The 18,872-nt window shown below is 41.5% G+C and overlaps 1 protein-coding gene across 1 annotated transcript in view; it reads left to right on the top strand.

Moving 5' to 3' along the window:
- Positions 1-18,872, top strand: part of TIPIN (TIMELESS interacting protein) — a 116,089-nt gene that overhangs the window by 27,148 nt on the left and 70,069 nt on the right. The gene's annotated exons all lie outside the window — the stretch shown is intronic.

Genomic DNA, 18,872 nt, shown 5'->3' on the forward strand with positions numbered 1-18,872 from the left:
TTTGACTAATTGAAAACCTGGCAGTTAGGCGGCCGTCACCCCACATCATTCGCCTCCTTGGACGGCCCGATTTTTTTAATTGGACAAGCTAAAAACGTCATCGAGAGCGAGTTTACAAATTAGAATTTTTTTTTTTTAAAGCGCCGATAACTTGGTTGAAAATGATTGATAAAAATAATTAAACTCCTATTGGTTGTGTACAAAAAGTAAAATACTCAATCGGCATGAAGGTACGTTAACCACCTCATCTACTATGTTACTTCAGTTACTGGCTATATAAACATTTGGAGTGGCACAGGAGCACATCTTTGACTATGTATTTAACACTTTGTAAGCCCCTCCATATTGTTATCTCTTGAACAATGATTACTTTTTAAGGAAGCAATTTTACACATGAAAATATACATATTCCCAAATATGGAATTCCAAAATCCAAACTGATTCTAAAATCCTAACTTCTTCACTAATAATGTTTTAAAAATGCAATTATCAAAAATTACTATTTTCCCTGCCTGTAAGACACTAAAGTATTAAATTTTTTTATATAAAACTACCTTTAGCTACATGTATAAGCTTTATTATGAAAATTGTAAACATTACCTTAATGACATAAGATATTGTTTTTCACACTTGGTTTCATACCCTCTCCTAACTGTCCCATTTTAAAGATGCAAAACTATTCTGAAATCAAAACATTTTCTGGTCCCTAGCAGTTTGAAATATATTTGCAGTACATGTAAAAAAAAAAAATCTTTATCCAAATTGATGCAGGGTAATATTTTGCCCTTAGGTAATGAGCACTGCATAAAAGTAACATGTGCCCTGGTGTCTGTAGCATCTTAATAATTGGGCCTTGTGTCTTAGTTTGTGCACCTTTGGTACTTCTATAATATACACATAAATGGTATATGCTGCTGCGGGACCATTTACTAAGAGACTATACTGTGCTGTATAAATGTTTATCTACAAGTACTTCTATACCGCACTATGCTTTAGTAATAGTTTGCGCATAAATATGTGTATTCAGTTAAACTTTTTTTTTTGTCCATTGCAGAAATTTTGACATCTAGATTTTGAACAAAGTATTTTTATTATGTGTTTTTTTTTTTGTTTGTTTTTTTAAAGCACTGTTTGATCTAAGTTTAAAGGCAATGTGCCCATTTCAGGATTTCTTGGCAGCAAATGTGGTCTGTGGGGCTGATTTGGTTTCCTGTCACTGAACTTGTTGGTGGAGCGACTGAGAGGGCAATACAACTATTTTTGAGGAAGTCCTGTCTAGTAATAGGCATTGATTATTTTTCCAGGGCTTGGAAAAATCCTGGGAATCAGACTACTGGCTTCTAGATTTTTATTTGTGGCTACTAAAATTTGAGATATTCTGCATTTTTCTATGCAAACTCCCTTGTGTTGCTGGCTCCTAAATATTATTTATAATAACTGGTTCACCTCAAAATTGGTGCAATCCCCCCCCCCCCTTAAATTGCCAACCAAAGGGTAAAATAAATCAATTTTCCATTCATCTATTTGTTTACCATGACATTAGGTATTTATCAGAAATGTAATTTATGACACGGGCTGACCAATCAAGAAGCTAGACGTACATTTTATAGACCGGTTATTATTCAAACGGAACATTTACTGTAATTTAGCAACTTTCCCATTGACTTATTTTGTCAAATTTGTTTTGTTTCGTTGGTATCCTTTGAAGAAGAGTAAAGCTAGGAAGACTCAGGAGATGTAATGCACTGCTGGTAGCTGGCTGTTGATTACGGATTGCAAATGTATTCCTCTTGTGATTGACTCACCTGTGTTCAGATAGCTCCCAGTAGGGTATTCCTGCGCCTAATGCAGTTTATGGCTTTTTTTTTTTTTTATTGATTTAATATTAATGTTTTTTTCTGTAGTGGAGAAGCCCCCTCCCCCCACTAAGATCAGTTTTCTGAAGAATAGGGTCCCCCCACCAGCCGAAATTGTTCCGTAGTGTAGGACTCCACCTCTCCCTTCATAGTGTTCCTGTAGTGTAGGAAACACTGCCCCTCCTCCACTAGGACGCCCTCCCACCGGCACCAATGGAGGATTGTTACAAAGAGTCAGACAGCGCCACTCTAACGATCAGTGATCTGGTTTCATATGGTAAGGGAGCACGATCAGCTGCAGTCTTCAGTGTTTAAGCTGACAGCGGGGACCGCAGCATGCGCCACCCTGTTGGACGTAGGTACAACTGAGCAAAGTACTGTGTGACATAGTACCTTTGTTGAAGGAACAGCAATGCACTTCTGGAAGCTAGCGGAACAAATAGGGTGAGCTAATGACAAGCGTCAGTGTTCTCCCCAGAAAATTGTAGTGGGTGCACCACTGCCGATTTTACTGACAACCCAACTAAAATTTAAGCCAATGTTAAGCTAAAATTATTGAATATTAAATCTTTTCAATGTTTGTTGCTCAAATTATCATTTTAATCGATTTGTTAAATTATGCAATTAATTTATGCATTGGATAGTTTACGTAGCATTTATAAATGACAGAAACTGTTATAATATTGCAAAGTATTACACTGCCCCCACCCAACTACATCATAATGCCACCAAACTGGCAAACTTTTCTATGGAGAACAGTGAAAGGCCACCAATCAGCAACTAGCTCCCAGTAGTGTATTGCAACTTCAGAGCGTACTTAGGTATTCTCAACAAAGGATACCAAGAGTGACGTAAATCATTAAACAGAAGTAAATTGGAAAGTTGTTTAACATTGTATGCTCTATTAGAATTATAAACGTTTTTTAGTTTTGGGTTTCATTTCTCTTAAAAAAGCTATAAAATCCCCAAAATTATGTTGTGGTTCTGACAAAGTATACAATAAAATCAATTTACTTTTTTTTTTAATCAAATTTGCTTTGTTCCCATGGTATTCTTTGTTGAAGAGATACCCACGTAGGTGTCTAGAGCACTGCATGGCAGGAAATAGTGCTGCCATCTAGTGCTCTTGCAAATGGATGTCTTGCAAAACTGCTGCCATATAGTGTTCCAGACATGTGCACAACCCTGTGCTTCCTTCCCTGATTTACAACAAAAGATACAAAGAAAATTTGAGAATAGAAGTAAATTTAGAAAGCTGTTTATTTTGAAAAAAGTTTTATTAGGTTTTTCATAACAGGTTATGCATAACAAATTTCGGCATGTACAATCAGATTAATTAGGCATAAAGTGAATATTCAGCAAGATATTAGTGGCATCAATCTCTTACCCATGTTAATTTGAGATCATTGTCTAGCTTATTGTACCAATATGTAACATCTTATTTCGTAAAACGGATCTGAAATTTTTAAATACAAGTTAAATATTAACAGGATCAACAGTATCGAGGTCTACCCACAGGAGGGTAGTATAAAGTCATCTGTCGCCACTCGGCCGATTGATCGGATGGGCGGCTGGTCCCGGCTCTCTCTAAAGTGTAATACAGTGCATTGGTAGAATTTATTGATTCTCTATGTTTCTCTGTGTTCTAGCTTCGTGATACATAATGAATGGCTCCCACTGTATGATAAATTTGTCTTTGGTGTGTAGGTTCTCAGCAGCTAAGCTAGCCATTTCATAATGGTGTATTATTTTTTTAATGATGAAAGTGAAGTTGGGTGGGGTGGATTTCCAATATTGTGCTATGCAAACTCTTACCACCGTGCAAATGGTCATAACTAGTTTTTGGTGTTGTCTTAAGATATTGGGAATCGGGAAGTGTAGTAGGGCCTGTTCTGTGGTCAGTTGTATATGTTTATGGAAGAGATCGCTAAGAAATGTCGAGGTGTGTTCCCAAATTTCTTTCGCTCTGTCACATTCCCACCACATATGTATGTACGTCCCCCTCACATTACATCCTCTGTAGCAGAGATTCAGGGAAGGTCCTTCTGATCCACCGAACCTAGTAGGATATATATACCATTTAAATGCTACCTTGAGAAAATTCTCTTTCAACATAGCATTGTATGAGAAGGAGAGGCCTCTGTCTAAATTAGTTAGCCAAGTCTCCAAGGACCAGGTCTTATTAAGGTCTTGTTCCCATTTTAGAATTTGCGAGGGTTTCGCCTCTCTAGGTTTACCGTTGAATATGAGATATAGTGTCGAGATTGTTCTGTGCACCGGGTCTTTAGCTAGGCATAGAGATTCGAAAGTTGTATTCAATGGTAGTTTGGAAAGTTCAGTTACTGCATGAGTTCTTGATTTTAATTGTAAGTAATGGTACCATATATTTTTGTCAGTTGGGTCAATATCTCTGTATTGTTCAAAAGAGAGAAAACCTCCCTCAACATATACGTCTGCAATTCTATATAGTCCTTTATTAGCCCATTTGGTCTGTATGTGGGAATCTATTGTGGTTTGTGGTATTACTAGAGGTGTAAGTTTTGATTTGTCTTGTAATAAGGGGAATTTGGCGGTTAGTTTGTTCCAAAGGAAAATAGTGTGGGACAGCGCTACATATTTATTTAGTAGAGGATGGCTATTCTTTTTGGGAAACCAAAGTAGTCTATATATCTGGTCAGTGTTGGCTATCTGTGATTCTATCTGTTTCCACAGGGGTTGTTTCGTATTGCTAAACCAATGTATGGTTTGGGCCATCCGAGCTGAGTAATAGTAAGAAACTAAATGTGGGAGGCCTAGCCCACCATCCTTCCTGTGTGTACTCATGATTTTTTTGTTTATCCTAGGGTGTTTTCCCTGCCAAACAAAGCGCAGAATATCTCTTTGGAGTGCATTGAGCTCGGCTATGGGGATGGAAATTGGTAGTGACCGGAATAAATAAAGGAGCTTTGGTAGTAAGGTCATTTTTGTGGAAATGATTCTACCATAAAAAGAGATTTTAAGTTTCAACCATTTCGATATTAAATGTCTTATATGGGCAAACATTGGGAGATAGTTCGCCTGGTATAGCGAAAAAATGTCAGTTGTAAGATAAATACCCAGATATTTAAGCTTCTTATGGGCCCAAGTGAAGGAGAAATTAATTTCTAATAGTTTTTTAGTGTGTTGGGGTAGATTTGTTCCGAGAGCTTCGCATTTATCCCTATTTATTTTATAACCGGATAAAATACCATATTGTTGGAGCATCGAGTATAAGGGGGGGAGAGATAGGAGGGGTTTTGTTAGTGATAATATGATATCATCCGCAAATAATGAAATCTTATATTCCTTGCCCCCTATTTGAAGTCCAGATATATTCGGTTCTTTTCTAATTTGAATGGCTAATGGTTCAATACAGAGGGCGAATAATAAAGGGGATAAGGGGCACCCTTGTCTCGTTCCGTTCCTAATTGGTATCGTTCTGGATTGATATCCTGACAGTTTTACAAATGCTGACGGGTAAGAGTAGAGTGTGGTCAGGGCATCAAGGAAGGTACCCGTGATGCCTGTTTTCTCTAATACTGCGAACATATATTCCCAATTAATTCTATCGAACGCCTTCTCTGCGTCCAAGGAGAGGAACAGAGAAGGCGTCTTTTCAGTAGTGGCAAAATTGATCAAGTCGATTATTTTGCGAGTGTTGTCCGGTGCTTCCCGACCTCTGATAAAACCTACTTGGTCCGGATGGATTACTCTTTCAAGGATAGGGTTTAGTCTGTTTGCCAGAATTTTTGTAAATATCTTCAAATCTTGATTTATTAGCGATATAGGTCTGTAATTCTGGCAATGAAGCTTGTTTTTACCCGGCTTAGGGATGACTGCTATTCTAGCCATTAGCATCTCATTGGGAATTTCCTTTTTTTTGCATTATGGAGTTAAATACCTGGGCCAACAGAGGGGCTAGTTCATCTGAAAATAATTTGTAGAAAATTCCGGAGTAACCATCCGGACCAGGTGTTTTAGAAGTCTTTAAGTTTTTGATGGTATATTTAATCTCTGTCTCGGAGATCGGGGCGTTTAGACTAGATTTCTCTTCCTCAGTGATTGTTGGGAGGGGGTTTGCAGTTAAAAAAGTATCTAGTTTTGCGGATCTATCAACCTTACCTTGGTGTATAGGGAGATTGTAGAGATTGTGATAAAAGTCAGCAAAAGTGTTCGCGATTTGGAGGGGGTCATTGGTGTTCTTATGATCTGATATTTGTATTTGAGGGACTGTAGTGCTTCTAGTTATTTCCTTGAGTTTGTTGGCTAGCATTCTGTCGGGCTTATTTCCATATATGTAGTAATGTGAGTCAATCTGTTTAATAGATCTAGCTGCTTCTTTGTTAAGTAATTGATTTATTTCTTCATTTATGTTTTTCAGTTCTAGTCTCTTTTGTTTAGTGGTATTAGCAGTACATTGGGATCTTAACTCATTAGCCCTAGCTTGTAGTTGTGTCATTTTGTTTTTATGTATTCTGTTTCTGTGGTTTGATTCAGTGATCAGGTTGCCTCTTACATATGCTTTGAGCGCTCCCCAGACAAAAATGGGGTTAGGTGTACTATCTATATTTAGCCTAATGAATTCTGTAATGTGTTCCCTTGTTTTCTGAGAGACTAAAGCATCCTGTAATAGGTTAGCGTTAAGGGTCCAGGATTTGGTCCTGGCGGGGTTGATGAGTCCTGCTAGCGTGGTTTCTACAATAGAATGGTCTGACCAAGGGCAGTTATTTATTTTAGCGCTTGTTAGCAGGGGGACCAGGATTTGGCTGAGAAAAATGTAGTCTAGTCTGGATTGGGTGAGGTGCATTGGGGAAAAATAGGTGTAGTCCCTGGCCCTATTATGTAGAGCCCTCCAACTGTCTATTAGATTGTGATCTAAGGTAAAGTCTTTCAGGATGTGTGTGGTTGAGCTAGGGGGTCTGGCCTTTAGAGATTTAGTAGAAGTTCTGTCTAGATCTTGGTCTAGAGCTAAATTAAAGTCGCCCCCCATGATAATCTTATGTTTTTTCCATTGGGTCAATAATTTGCTTAATTTAGTAATAAAGGGGCCCTGGTGCTCATTTGGGGCATAAACATTGACGATCAGAACAGGAGAATTGTGAATTAAGCCTCTAGCCATCAAAAAACGACCTTCTTTGTCTCTAATAATTTCTTCCTCTTTGAAATTTAGGGAAGAGTGAATTAAAATGGTGACCCCGCATTTCTTTTTCCCGCTTATTGCGTGATATTGTGTTGGGAAAACTTTGTCCCAATACTTGGGAGTGAAATCTTTGGTGAAGTGAGTCTCCTGTAATAATACTATGTGGGCGTGTAGTGCTTTATATGTAGTAATAGCTTTCTTTCTTTTCATGTCGGAGTTAAGCCCTCTGACATTATGGGAGAGGATTTTTATAGACATATTGGGGTGAGAGGTGTATTAGCATCTATTAAATCCCTAGGAAGGATGTGCAAGTGAGTAGGAAACTGCAAGCTGTTTAAGGATTTGGGTGTGATCCAACATATTGAGTAGTTCTGAGAGTGAGAGAGCCGGGACCTACCTGACGGCCAAACCTTGGAGGGGTACCGATTTCCATCCCACATCGTGGGAAGCATAAATATACATGAGGTGATATATTTGAAGGGATCAGAATCATCTGATGACATGCCTGAACGAACAAAACACAAATTATAATGAGCAAAATTAAACTTAAACTTTACAATGGTTTCCCTTGTCAGGGAGTAACATTTTAATGAGGCGGGTGAAGGGCACTGTACCAGGTGCCTAGGATAAGCCTTCCTATGAGAGGGTTAGGGAAGATTAGGGGGGGGTGGAAGAGAAGAGTGAGTGTTGGATGTCAGAGGTAGTGTGATGTGGTTGGAAATACAAGTTATGTGTCTTATGTCATGTCCAGAAGTGTTAGGAAAAGGGGGGGGTTAAGGATGCGTGAATGTGAAATGTGCGAGAGAGAGAGAGGGCAAGAGAGATAATGTATAGGGAGAGTGGTGTATGTCTGGGTTTAATTCTAGGGGGGGATAAGGAGAGGAGAGAAGGAGAAAAGAAATAGTGCAAACAGACTTATAAATGATACTAGTAACAATTTTGGTGTACAGAACATTCTATAGCTGTACTATGAATTATATCAACTATATTAACATCATTAATGTCAGCTACAATAATTATAAATAAGAACATGAATAATAATAATAACCCCTGAGTGAGGTCAAAAAATAACCAGGTCTGCAAAAATAACAATACACAAAAAAAAAGGAAAAACAAAAGTGTGATGTGCAGACTTGACTAGTACAAAGTTCTCGGGCCTGCAGGCCGTTTTGGCTGTTATTTTATGTTATTAAGGTCTATTAGCCTCAGGGCCGCTAGCAATTAACCAAAGCTTCAAAAATTTAAGAATTAGGATCCTCCTCTTATTTTTCCTATGCTTTTTCGTTTGGCCTACTGGGGTCCACTCCCTTTGAATGTGTTTTTTCTGGGGGTTCTTGTTGAGGGGTGTTTGAGGGGGATCAAAGGGGATCTCCAATCTTCGGAGAGTCGATAGTCCTTCATTCAAGTCCGAGCAAGCATAATAGATATTATTATATGAAAAGGCCAGTTTGAAGGGAAACAGCCATCGATATTTGACTTGGGCCCTCGAGAGGGCTTGTGTAATAGGTTTAAGATCCCTTCTCTTTCGTAGTGTGATTGGTGCCACGTCTGCATAAATTTGGATGGAGTGGCCCTCAAAGTTTATTGTTGGCAATTGTCTGGCCGCTTTGAGGATTAATTCTTTCACATGGTAGTAGTGAAGTTTGAGGACTATGTCTCTTGCAGAGGACTGTTGGGGTTTGGTAAGGGCTCTGTGTACCCTGTCCATTAAAAGCTTGTCTAGCTCTATATCTGGGGCCAGTTGATGAAATAGAGAGGTCACGGTCTCATCCAGATTTTTATATGTTTCCGGTAGATTTCTGATTCTTAAGTTGGATCTGCGGGATCTGTTTTCAAGGTCTTCTATTTGATCCTCTAGTTTATTTATATATTCTGCATGTTCCGAAATAGATTTTTGTATGTGAGGTATTTCATCTGCTATTGCATCTGTTTTTTCCTCCAGTTCAGCAGTGCGAGTACCAATTTCCTTGATATCCTGTCTGAGATCCGACAAAGCTGATTTAAGCTCTTCCTGGAACACGGATTTAATTTGAGAAAGCAGTTCTTTGTTTTGAATTTCTGCTGGGAGAGGATCTGCCATTTCTATTAGGCTGGTATTCGAAGAGTCTCCTTGGGTGGGGGGGCTTTTATTCCCCTGTTTGTGTTTCAGTTGGGACTTTGATAGGCATTCTTTAACTGTTTGTGTTTTATTCTTCATCATGTGATGCGGTAGAGGTCCAGAGTAAGGGAAAACAAAAAGAGTATATAAGCAGGTAGTGACACTTTGGTTTAGTATTCGACTCAGGGGTTAAATGATGTAGGAGATGTTACTGTGTCAAAGTTTAAGGCATGACTCTAGGTCTGTGCTTGCTAAAGGAAGGAAAGAGCAGATTGAACCCCTTCACCCTCACCTCATTTCAATCACTTTATATGCATTGTAACAGTTGTGGGTGAATCATAAAACTTGCGAGGCAGGGTGTGTATGGTCTAGTAGTAATAGGCCCGTTGTAGTTCCTTAGTCTGGTGACTACTTGTCCGTCCCTGAAAACACTCCTAAAGTGGATCCCAAAGTGCAGTCTCTAGTTCTGCCCCCTTAGGCTTAGGAGGTATTTGTGTTGTTTCTTGCAGGGATAATTTAGTAAGGAACTGACCGGCTCAGTAGGTGTCTCAGCACATTGATATAGTTCTAGATGGTGTGCATAGCAGTCAGCGACCAAAACGTAAAAGACACCTTTCGTGTAGTTAGAGAGTCTGTAAATTGATTAAACTTTTCTATGCTAATGCATGTAGGTTATGTAGGAAACAACTATCCCCCTTGTTGTTCGGCCGTAAGCCGTTATAGTGGATGGGGGTCCGACCAGCCACGTGGTTATTGAGGCCTGGTTAGTATAGCAGTGAAGCCGGAAAATTTCTATAAGGGTCTGGCCTATATTTCACCCGTCGGAGGCCCAGAATGGTAGATAGGGTCCTTATGTATATAGCTTGTGTATTTTGCTTACCCTGTTGTCTTCGGTTGTAAGTCTCTTAGGTGTGTAGGATCTGGAAGGCCCGTAGGCCTAAAAGTGCTGCGGCCAAGATGGCGGAGTTTCGCGCCCCTGCTCTTAGCTGGTTCTCTATGGGGATCGATCTGTCCCTGTTGCTTGGGGTGTCCGCTCTGATGTTCGGCGTGGTCGGGTCCTCAGAAAGTCTCACGACAAGGGGTTGTGGTAAGGGGTTTCCCCCGATGTCAGCGAACGGGTCTGTGTAGCTCAGTGCCTGCGGGTACACGCAGTGAGCTGAGTCGCTTGTCTCCTCTTTCCTTCAGTCTGTTGCCGGCCTGTGTAGCCCTCCGGAGCGGAGCCCCGACCCTCCGGAGTGGTGTGGCAGTGGTGCTGGAAGGGAGTATGTGGTCCGTTTTAGGGCTTGCCCAAACCTCCTCTAGTTGCAAGCCGTTGTGACAGTACTTGTTTTCGGAGCCGTTAGCTTTGGTGAAAAGTGCGGGGGAAGTTGTTCCCGTGATTAATCAGCTTTTAGCAAGCTACTTAAGTTGTTTTATATGATAAAAAAATAAAAATAAACTAAAGTATTTACAAGAAATATGTGCTTAAGTTCGGGAGCTCTGCACACACACGTCCTCACAGCTCAGCAGTCAGCCCCGCCTCTTAGAAAGCTGTTTAAACTTGCATCTATCTGAATCTTTAAAGACAAATTTTGGGTTTCATGTCTTTTTAAGATTAAAAAAATAAGTCGGTTATGTTCTGAAAGAAAACGCACAAATACTAATCTAATTAGCAAGCATTGTTAAAGGGACAGTCAACACCAGAATTGTTATTGTTTATAAAGATAGATAATCCCTTTATTACCCATTCCCCAGTTTTACATAACCAACACAGTTATATTAATATACTTTTTACCTCTGTGATTACCTAGTATACAAGCCTCTGCAGACTGGCACCTTATTTCAGTTCTTTTGAAAGACTTGCATTTTAGCCAACCAGTGCTGACTCATAGCTGCACTGGAGTGAGTACAATGTTATCTATATGACACACATGAACTAACACACTAGCTGTGAAAAACTGTCAATTCACTGAGATAAGAGGTGGCCTTCAAGGGCTTAGGAATTAGCATATGAGCCTACCTAGGTTTAGCTTTCAACAAAGAATACCAAGTGAACAAAGAAAACTTTATAAGAAGAGTAAATTGGAAAGTTGTTTAAAATTGCATGTCATATATGAATTATTAAAGTTTAATTTTGACTAGACTTATTCTGCCGTTGCAACATGGCCAAAATTCCTCCTTCAGAAGGAGTGGGCATGGCTCTTTGTGCGGCAGCATCCAATAAACAGGCTCTCAGTTGTAAGCTAAAACGCACGCCTGTAGTTTCGCACATGAGCAATGTGTCTGACCTTTTGTCTCATGTAATTTAGTCCCCAGGATAACGTGACGTCACGCACACTGCCGGGAGCAAGTATAACCAGACCCACAAGAAGGGAGGAGGAGTGTGATGCCCATATTCAAATGGCCGCATAAAGAAAGTTAACATAAAATACTGTATATTTCCTTTTGCTCTGCATTATCTAACAGATGGTGGGTGGGGCACAATGGTAAAACAATTGCATACAGGTACATTATAATCCTGTATAGACTGTCCATTTAAACACTGTTTTTCAATAATAGTTCAAACATTTGAAAGGGTTGCCACTTTTTTCAGCATTTTGGTCTTTGGAGATAATACAAATCCTCAAGATTTTCAGTAAATGAGATCATGATGTGAATTTTTTTTTCTGCCAATATAGCCATATAAGGATTTTCGATAGTGAACCTATTCTTACAGGGGCATTCTGGTCAAAATTAAAATGCACAAAGATGAATTACATCTATGAATAGAAATATATTTACAAAATACATGTATTTGCAATAATACTTCTAGTAAATGTTATCACTATTTTAGTGTTAACATTTTTCTGTGCACGTGAAGCATAGCTAGGTATTCTCAGTGCACCAGCATTATAAATATTGCAGCTGCTCAGAGCACCAGTGGAGCTTGTATCATGTCTGCAATTAACAAATTGATTCATTACCAGACGGTAAAAGCATGTTAGGCTCTCAGCAAGTGCTGTGTTTAAATGCTGGTGCATACTTAAATACACTTTTGAACAGCAATAGCTTTTAATAAGAAGCATTTTTACTAATACATGTATATGACAAAAATACTTCTATTTAAAACTAAAATGCATCCATGTGGATTCCAATTTTGTCTGGCTTGTCCCTTTAAATTTGGTGTGGGGATAGATTTTAAAGCATACTGCTAATTTTATTTAATAAAAAAATAAGCAGGAGGGCTGGAGATTTAAAGCCTCAAAGTTGCATATTTTACATTTATTGAGCATATGCTGAAAAAATAGACCCACAGAGCACTGCTGGTCCAAAGCGGAAACTGATGCGACTCTAATCATCAGCACTAATCACATAGTGCTCTGTAGGCAAGTACTTTAACTATGTGTTTTAACACTATTGTGGAAGTTAAACAGATAGCTCTGCTCCATTTCTAGTGATTAAAATGACATGCACTAAGTATGCAATTTTATCACTATAATTGCTCTCTAAATGGCAAAAACTTACAACAGATTGTAAGTTTATTTCCATCTTAATATGAGGAGAGTCCACGGCTTCATTCATTTACTATTGGGAAAATACCGAACCTGGCCACCAGGAGGAGGCAAAGACACCCCAGACAAAGGCTCAAATACCTCCCCCACTCCCCTCATCCCCCAGTCATTCTTTGCCTTTTGTCACAGGAGGATGGCAGAGAAGTGTCGGAAGATTCGGAGTAGTCTCTTATGGAGGGTAGTACTTTTCTGAATTGGAGTTTTAAGTAGTCTTGTCAGCCTCTCAGTGATAGCATTGACGAATGTTAGGGTCTGGAGATGCAGGGAGAGTCTTTCTGCGAAACCATCCAGACTTGTATTAACAGCTCCTTAAGCAATCGGTGTTGACGAGTTTGACTGCCTGCTTTCTATCACTCAAGTCCATGTCAGGAGCGATGCTAGAACACTGTCAAACTTGAGAGGCCGTGTTCCTGTTCCACGGCATAAATTCTGGTAAGATCGTTTCATTTTTTTATACCTTTTTATCTGTATAGAATCAAGGGTTAATATCTCCGGAAGGTAATTATTGAACAGGGTGGATTTATACATGATTGCTTTATTTTTTTAATTTTTTTTTGCTGCGACATGCGTGAGATGTGGCTCTGGCAATGTGTGGTCCCACGCATTGACAGTCAGGTTCTTCATTTTGATTACTGCGCAGACTGTTTAGTTTGGCGCCCTTTTTTCTCAGCTGCAGGGGCGGTCCTGCATGGCACTCCATGTGACCGGGTGTGGCCTCATTCTCTTCCTTTTCCTGACCGTCTGTTGCAGGAGACGAAAGCAGTTTCTCTGTGGGCCTGGGTCATAGGAGGTGGTAAATGCCCCGGCCATTGGGGTATAAAGCTTCCAAGCTATGGAGGACTCTGATGCGTTAGAGGGTACTCCCTCTCTACCTAAATCTAATGCCTGTGTTTATTGTGTGGAGGCTACGGTATATCCGCCTGCTCAACTATGTTCCACATGCCTTGATAAAACAGTGATATCTAAAAAGAACAAGATGTTTAGTACCACTGAGCCGTCCACCTTTGAGGGGTCTCCGTCCCATGAGGTGCTTTCCCTACAATCATCTCATATTACACATGCAGCTCCCCAGTGCACTGCTAATCCTCCTACGGGAGGGGCCCTGTGGCCTCCAGATTTTGCTGATCAGTTTCAAAGGGTGGTGTCTGCGGCCTTCAGTGCTTTACCTCGCACTGCTAAGTGAAAGGTTAAACATTGCCTTCCTTCCCAGGGGTCATCTACTCCGTTGGATGTATCTGAGACTAGATTATCCGCAGATGCAGAGGACTCGATACTTCAGAGGACTCTTTCTCTGGGTCGGAATCTGCGGCCTCTAATCCTCCGACTGTGGAAGAACCAGACTTTAGGTTAAGGATGGAGCACTTATGCTTTTTATTAAAGGAGATGTTAGCTACTCTAGAGGTTCCAGAACCGAAGTTGCTGGAGGAACCTTCTATTCCTAAGCTTGATAGTCTGAGGGCAGGGTGGGGCCCCAGACTTTCCCGGTTCCCGTAAAGATAGCGAATATTATAAAGAATGAATGGGAGAGATTTGGTTCATCTTTCTCCCCTTCTTTCTCCTTTAAGAAATTGTTCCAGGTTCCTGATTCCCAGCTAGAATTGCGATCTCCACGCTTGCTAAGCACACCACTATCCCACTCGAGGATAGTTTGACGTTTAAGGAACCCATGGATAAGAAATTAGAGACCCTGTTAAGAAAGAAGTTGCAGCACATGGGGTTCGTATTTTAGCTGGCAGCAGGAGTCGCTGCGGTGACGGAAGCCGCTACTTATTGGTGTGACTCCCCTCGATGAGATGCAGGAAAGAATTAAGGCCTTGAGGGTAACTAATTCGTTCATCTGTGACATCAGGCTTTTCTGTTCTGGCCCGGAGGGCCCTGTGGTTGAAGTTGTGGTCTGCTGACATGACGTCAAAATCTAGAATACTTTCCCTTCCTTTTAAGGGAAAGGTTCTTTTCGGTCCAGGCCTGGACTCTATCATATCCATGGTCACGCAGGGGCTAGGGTGCCTTTCTACTGCAGGATAAAAAGAAAAAAAACCTAAGGGTCCTAATTTTCGCCCCTTTCATTCGGACAAGTCCCAACGACAGCAGCCTTCCGTGAAGCCCGAGCAGTCCACGGGATCTTGGAAACCTCAGTCTTGGAATAAGACCAAGCAGGGCAAGAAGCCCGCCGAGACAAAATCAACATGAAGGGGCGGCCCCCGATCCGTCTGGATCTCGTAGGGGGCAGATTATCTCTCTTTTGCGGAGGCTTGGAGGAGAGACGTGCAGGATCCTTGGGTTCTGGAGGTTGTTGCCCAGGGTTACAGGACATGTTTCAAAACGTACCCTCCCAGGGGCAGATTCCTCTTGTCAAATCTATCGTCAAGACCAGAGAAACGAGATGTCTTTCTAGAGTGCGTGAGGGATCTCTCCTCTCTAGGAGTAATTGTACCGGTACCTCTAGCAGAAAGAGGTCTAGGGTACTATTCAAACCTTTTCGTGCTCCCAGAGGAGGAGGGCACGTTTCGCCCGATTCTGGACCTAAAATGCTTAAATAAGTTTCTGTTGATCCCATTGTTCAAGATGGAGACGATAAAGTCTATTCTGCCCTTAGTTCAAGAGGGTCAGTTTATGACTACAATAGACTTGAAGGAAGCTTACTTTCATGTTCCTATTCACAAGGATCACTTCAAGTTCCTATTATTTGCTTTTCTGGACCAGAACTTCCAGTTAGTAGCTCTCCCCTTCGGTCTGGCTACTGCCCCAAGAGTCTTTACGAAGGTTCCAGGATCCAGGGGTATTGTAGTAGCACCATATCTGGACGACATCCTTGTCCAGGCTCCGTCCTGCTGGCTGGCAGAGGACCACTCGAGAGCTCCTCTACTTCTTCGATCTCATGTATGAAAGATAAACTCAGAATAGAGTTCTCTGGTTCCCAGTACCAGAGTGGAGTTCCTGGGCCCGATAATAGACTCCATATCCATGAAGATATTCCTGACCGACCAGAAAAGTAGTATAATTGCCTCCAGCTGTCTTGCCCCTCAAACCTCCTCAAGGCCATCTGTGGCCCGGTGTATGGAGGTGATTGGGCTCATGGTATCCAGTATAGATGTCATTCCATTTGCCAGGTTCCATCTCCAACCTCCTCAGTTGTGCATGTTTTGGCAATGGAATTGTGATCACTCGGATTTATCCCAACAGATCTCTCTGGACAACCGGTCGAGAGAATCTCTCTCTTGGTGGCTTTGTCCAGATCAGCTGTCCCAGGGGACATCCTTCCTGAAACCATCCTGGGAGATTGTGACTACAGACGCGAGCCTCTCAGGATGGGGCGCTGTTTGGGTGCCAGGAAGTCGGGTAGAATCGGGAGGAGTTGCTTTTTCCGATCAGCATCCTGGAACTTCGAGCAATCTTCAACGCTCTGAGTGCTTGGCTCCTCCTGGGTTCGTCCCAGTTCATCAGATTCCAGTCGGACAACATAACCTCGGTGGCTTACATCAGCCACCAGGGGGGAATGAGAAGCTCCCTAGCCATGAGGGAGGTATTTCGGATTCTGGATTGGGCGGAGACCCACAACTGCTCGCTGTCAGCGATCCACTTCCCGGGTGTGGACAACTGGGAAGCGGATTTTCTCAGCAGACAATCGTTTAATCCGGGGGAATGGTCTCTTCACCGCGAAGTGTTTGCGGACATTTGCAACATATGGGGGACTCTGGAGATAGATCTCATGGTGTCCAGACTCCAAGCCACCCAGATACGGGTCACGGTCCAGGGATCCCCAGGCAGAACTGATGGATGCTTTGGCAGTGCCTTGGGGATTCAACCTAGTTTATATATTTCCTCTGTTACCACTTCTACCTCGAGTAGTGGCCCGCATCAAGCAGGAGCATGCATCGACTATTCTGATTGCTCCGTCGTGGCCGTGGAGGATGTGGTTTTTCGGATCTGTTGGATGGCATTGTCTCCTACATGGAGGTTGCCCTGTCACAGGGATCTGCTTATACAGGGCCCCTTTGTGCATCAAAATCTGGATTCTGAGACACTCCGTGAAAATTGAACGCTGAGTTTTTTCTAAGAGGGTGATTGATACTCTCATTCAAGCCAGGAAGCCTATCACCTGTCGCATCTATCATAAGGTGTGGAGGACCTACTTACTCTGGTGTGAGACTCATGGATATTCTTGGCACAAGGTCAGATTATCCAGGATACTTTCCTCAAGGATGGTTTGGAGAACAGACTTGCCGCTTGTTCCTTGAGGGGACAGATTTCGGCATTATCTGTGTTACACAAGAAGCTCGCTGAGCTTCCTGATATACAGTTTTTTGTTCAGGCGCTATCCAGGATCAAGCCTGTATTCAGACATTCTGCTCCTCCTTGGAGTTTGAATCTGGTTCTTAGGGTTTTGCAGAGGGCTCCATTTGAGCCTATGCATTCTCTTGACATTAAGATACTTGGAAGGTTCTTTATCTACTGGGTATTGCTTCGGCATGCAGAGTCTCAGTTGGCGGCCTTGCAATGTGTGCCTCCATACCTGGTTTTTCATGTCGGCCTGTCCTTCATACTGGTTTGGAATTTCTCCCTAAGGTTGTGTCTAATCGCAACATTAATCAGGAGATTGTAGTTCCTTCCTTGTGTCCTAACTTCTTCTTCAAAGGAACGGTTACTTCATAACTTGGATGTGGTTCGAGCTTTGAAACTTTATCTTTAGGCTACGAAGGATTTCAGACAGACTTCAGCATTGTTTGTTGTCTATTCAGGGAAGCGCAAAGGGCAGAAGGCTGCTTCTACTTCCCTATCTTTTTGGCTGAGGAGCATGATTCGCTTGGCTTATGAGACAGCGGGACATAAGCCTCCTCAGAGGATTACTGCTCACTCAACTAGAGCTGTGGCTTCTTCATGGGCCTTCAAGAATGAGGCCTCTATGGAGTAGATTTGTAAGGCAGCTACCTGGTCCTCCTTACATACCTTTTCAAAATTTTACAAATTTGATGTTTTTGCTTCGGCTGAAGCAGCTTTTGGGAGAAAGGTTTTGCAGGCTGTGGTGCCCTCAGACTAGGGTCTACCTCTTTTTTACCCTCCCATTTTCATTCAGTTTCCTTTAGAGATTGGGTATTTGTTTCCCACTGGTAATGAATGAAGCCGTGGACTCTCCTCGTATTAAAATCGAAAACATAAATTATGCTTGCCTGATTTCATTTTCATCTGTACAAGAAAATTCCATGGCTCCCGTCCGGTTCTCCATTGGGCGGACCTAAATTTATTTTTTCTTCTGGCACCTCTTTATACCCTGATATTTCTCTTTACTGTTCCGTGTTCACTCGGCAGAATGACTGGGGGATGAGGGGAGTGGGGGAGGTATTTGAGCCTTTGGCTGGGGTGTCTTTGCCGGATCCTGGTGGCCAGGTTCTGTATTTCCCACAAGTAATGAATGAAAAGCAGGGAAGTTCCTGTGTGTATGGCTGTATTATATGTTGGTAATGTTGCTAAATGTTTGTAAGAGGAAACAACTTGACAAGACACTTCTGATGTCTTGCTATAGAATAACATATATCAACCAATTAACATCTTGTTTACTACAATATTTTTTTATTTTTTCTTCCAGTGCCTAAACTTCACCCAGTACTTGTCTTATTTTGCATAAGCCAAGCTGTCATTATGTTAGTTAAAAGTGCAGTTTTCATCTGTTACAGCCAAAAAGGGCACATGTAGTAGGGTTAGCCCTGAGAAGTCAGCAGTGTTTATTTGCAGATCTGAGAATTAGCAAATCCACAAGCTATTACATGAAAAGGGGACAAAGTAAAGACATTACATTGCATAGTTGTTCCATTACATATGACTACACACTTTTTATATAAAATGTTCAAGGTGTTTACTGTCACATAAGGTATCTGCCTTTTTTTTTTTTTTTTCTTTTTTTTTTAATCGGGACTACAATAAATCCTTAAATGTTCTGTTGATTTGAAGTACTTGAGAAGTCTGAAAGTTATACGACATATGCATGTAATAATGTGATCGTCTGTACCTGCCATTATCGTTTAACCCCTTAATGACCACATTTTACCCTGTATGTCACTGGTCGTTAAGGGTTTTTTCAGGACATAATAGCACAAGTCTATCAAGAACACGCTATTAATGCCCTCCCTCCAGCAGGCTTTGTGGAATAGAGCAGTCTCAACGCTGGTGGCAAGACCGCACTATAAAACAATCAAGTCCCAAAAAATGTCCAGCGACATACAGGGTATGTCGCT

The sequence above is a fragment of the Bombina bombina genome, chromosome 6 (genome assembly GCF_027579735.1).
Source record: "Bombina bombina isolate aBomBom1 chromosome 6, aBomBom1.pri, whole genome shotgun sequence".
In the NCBI taxonomy this organism is placed as follows: domain Eukaryota; kingdom Metazoa; phylum Chordata; class Amphibia; order Anura; family Bombinatoridae; genus Bombina; species Bombina bombina.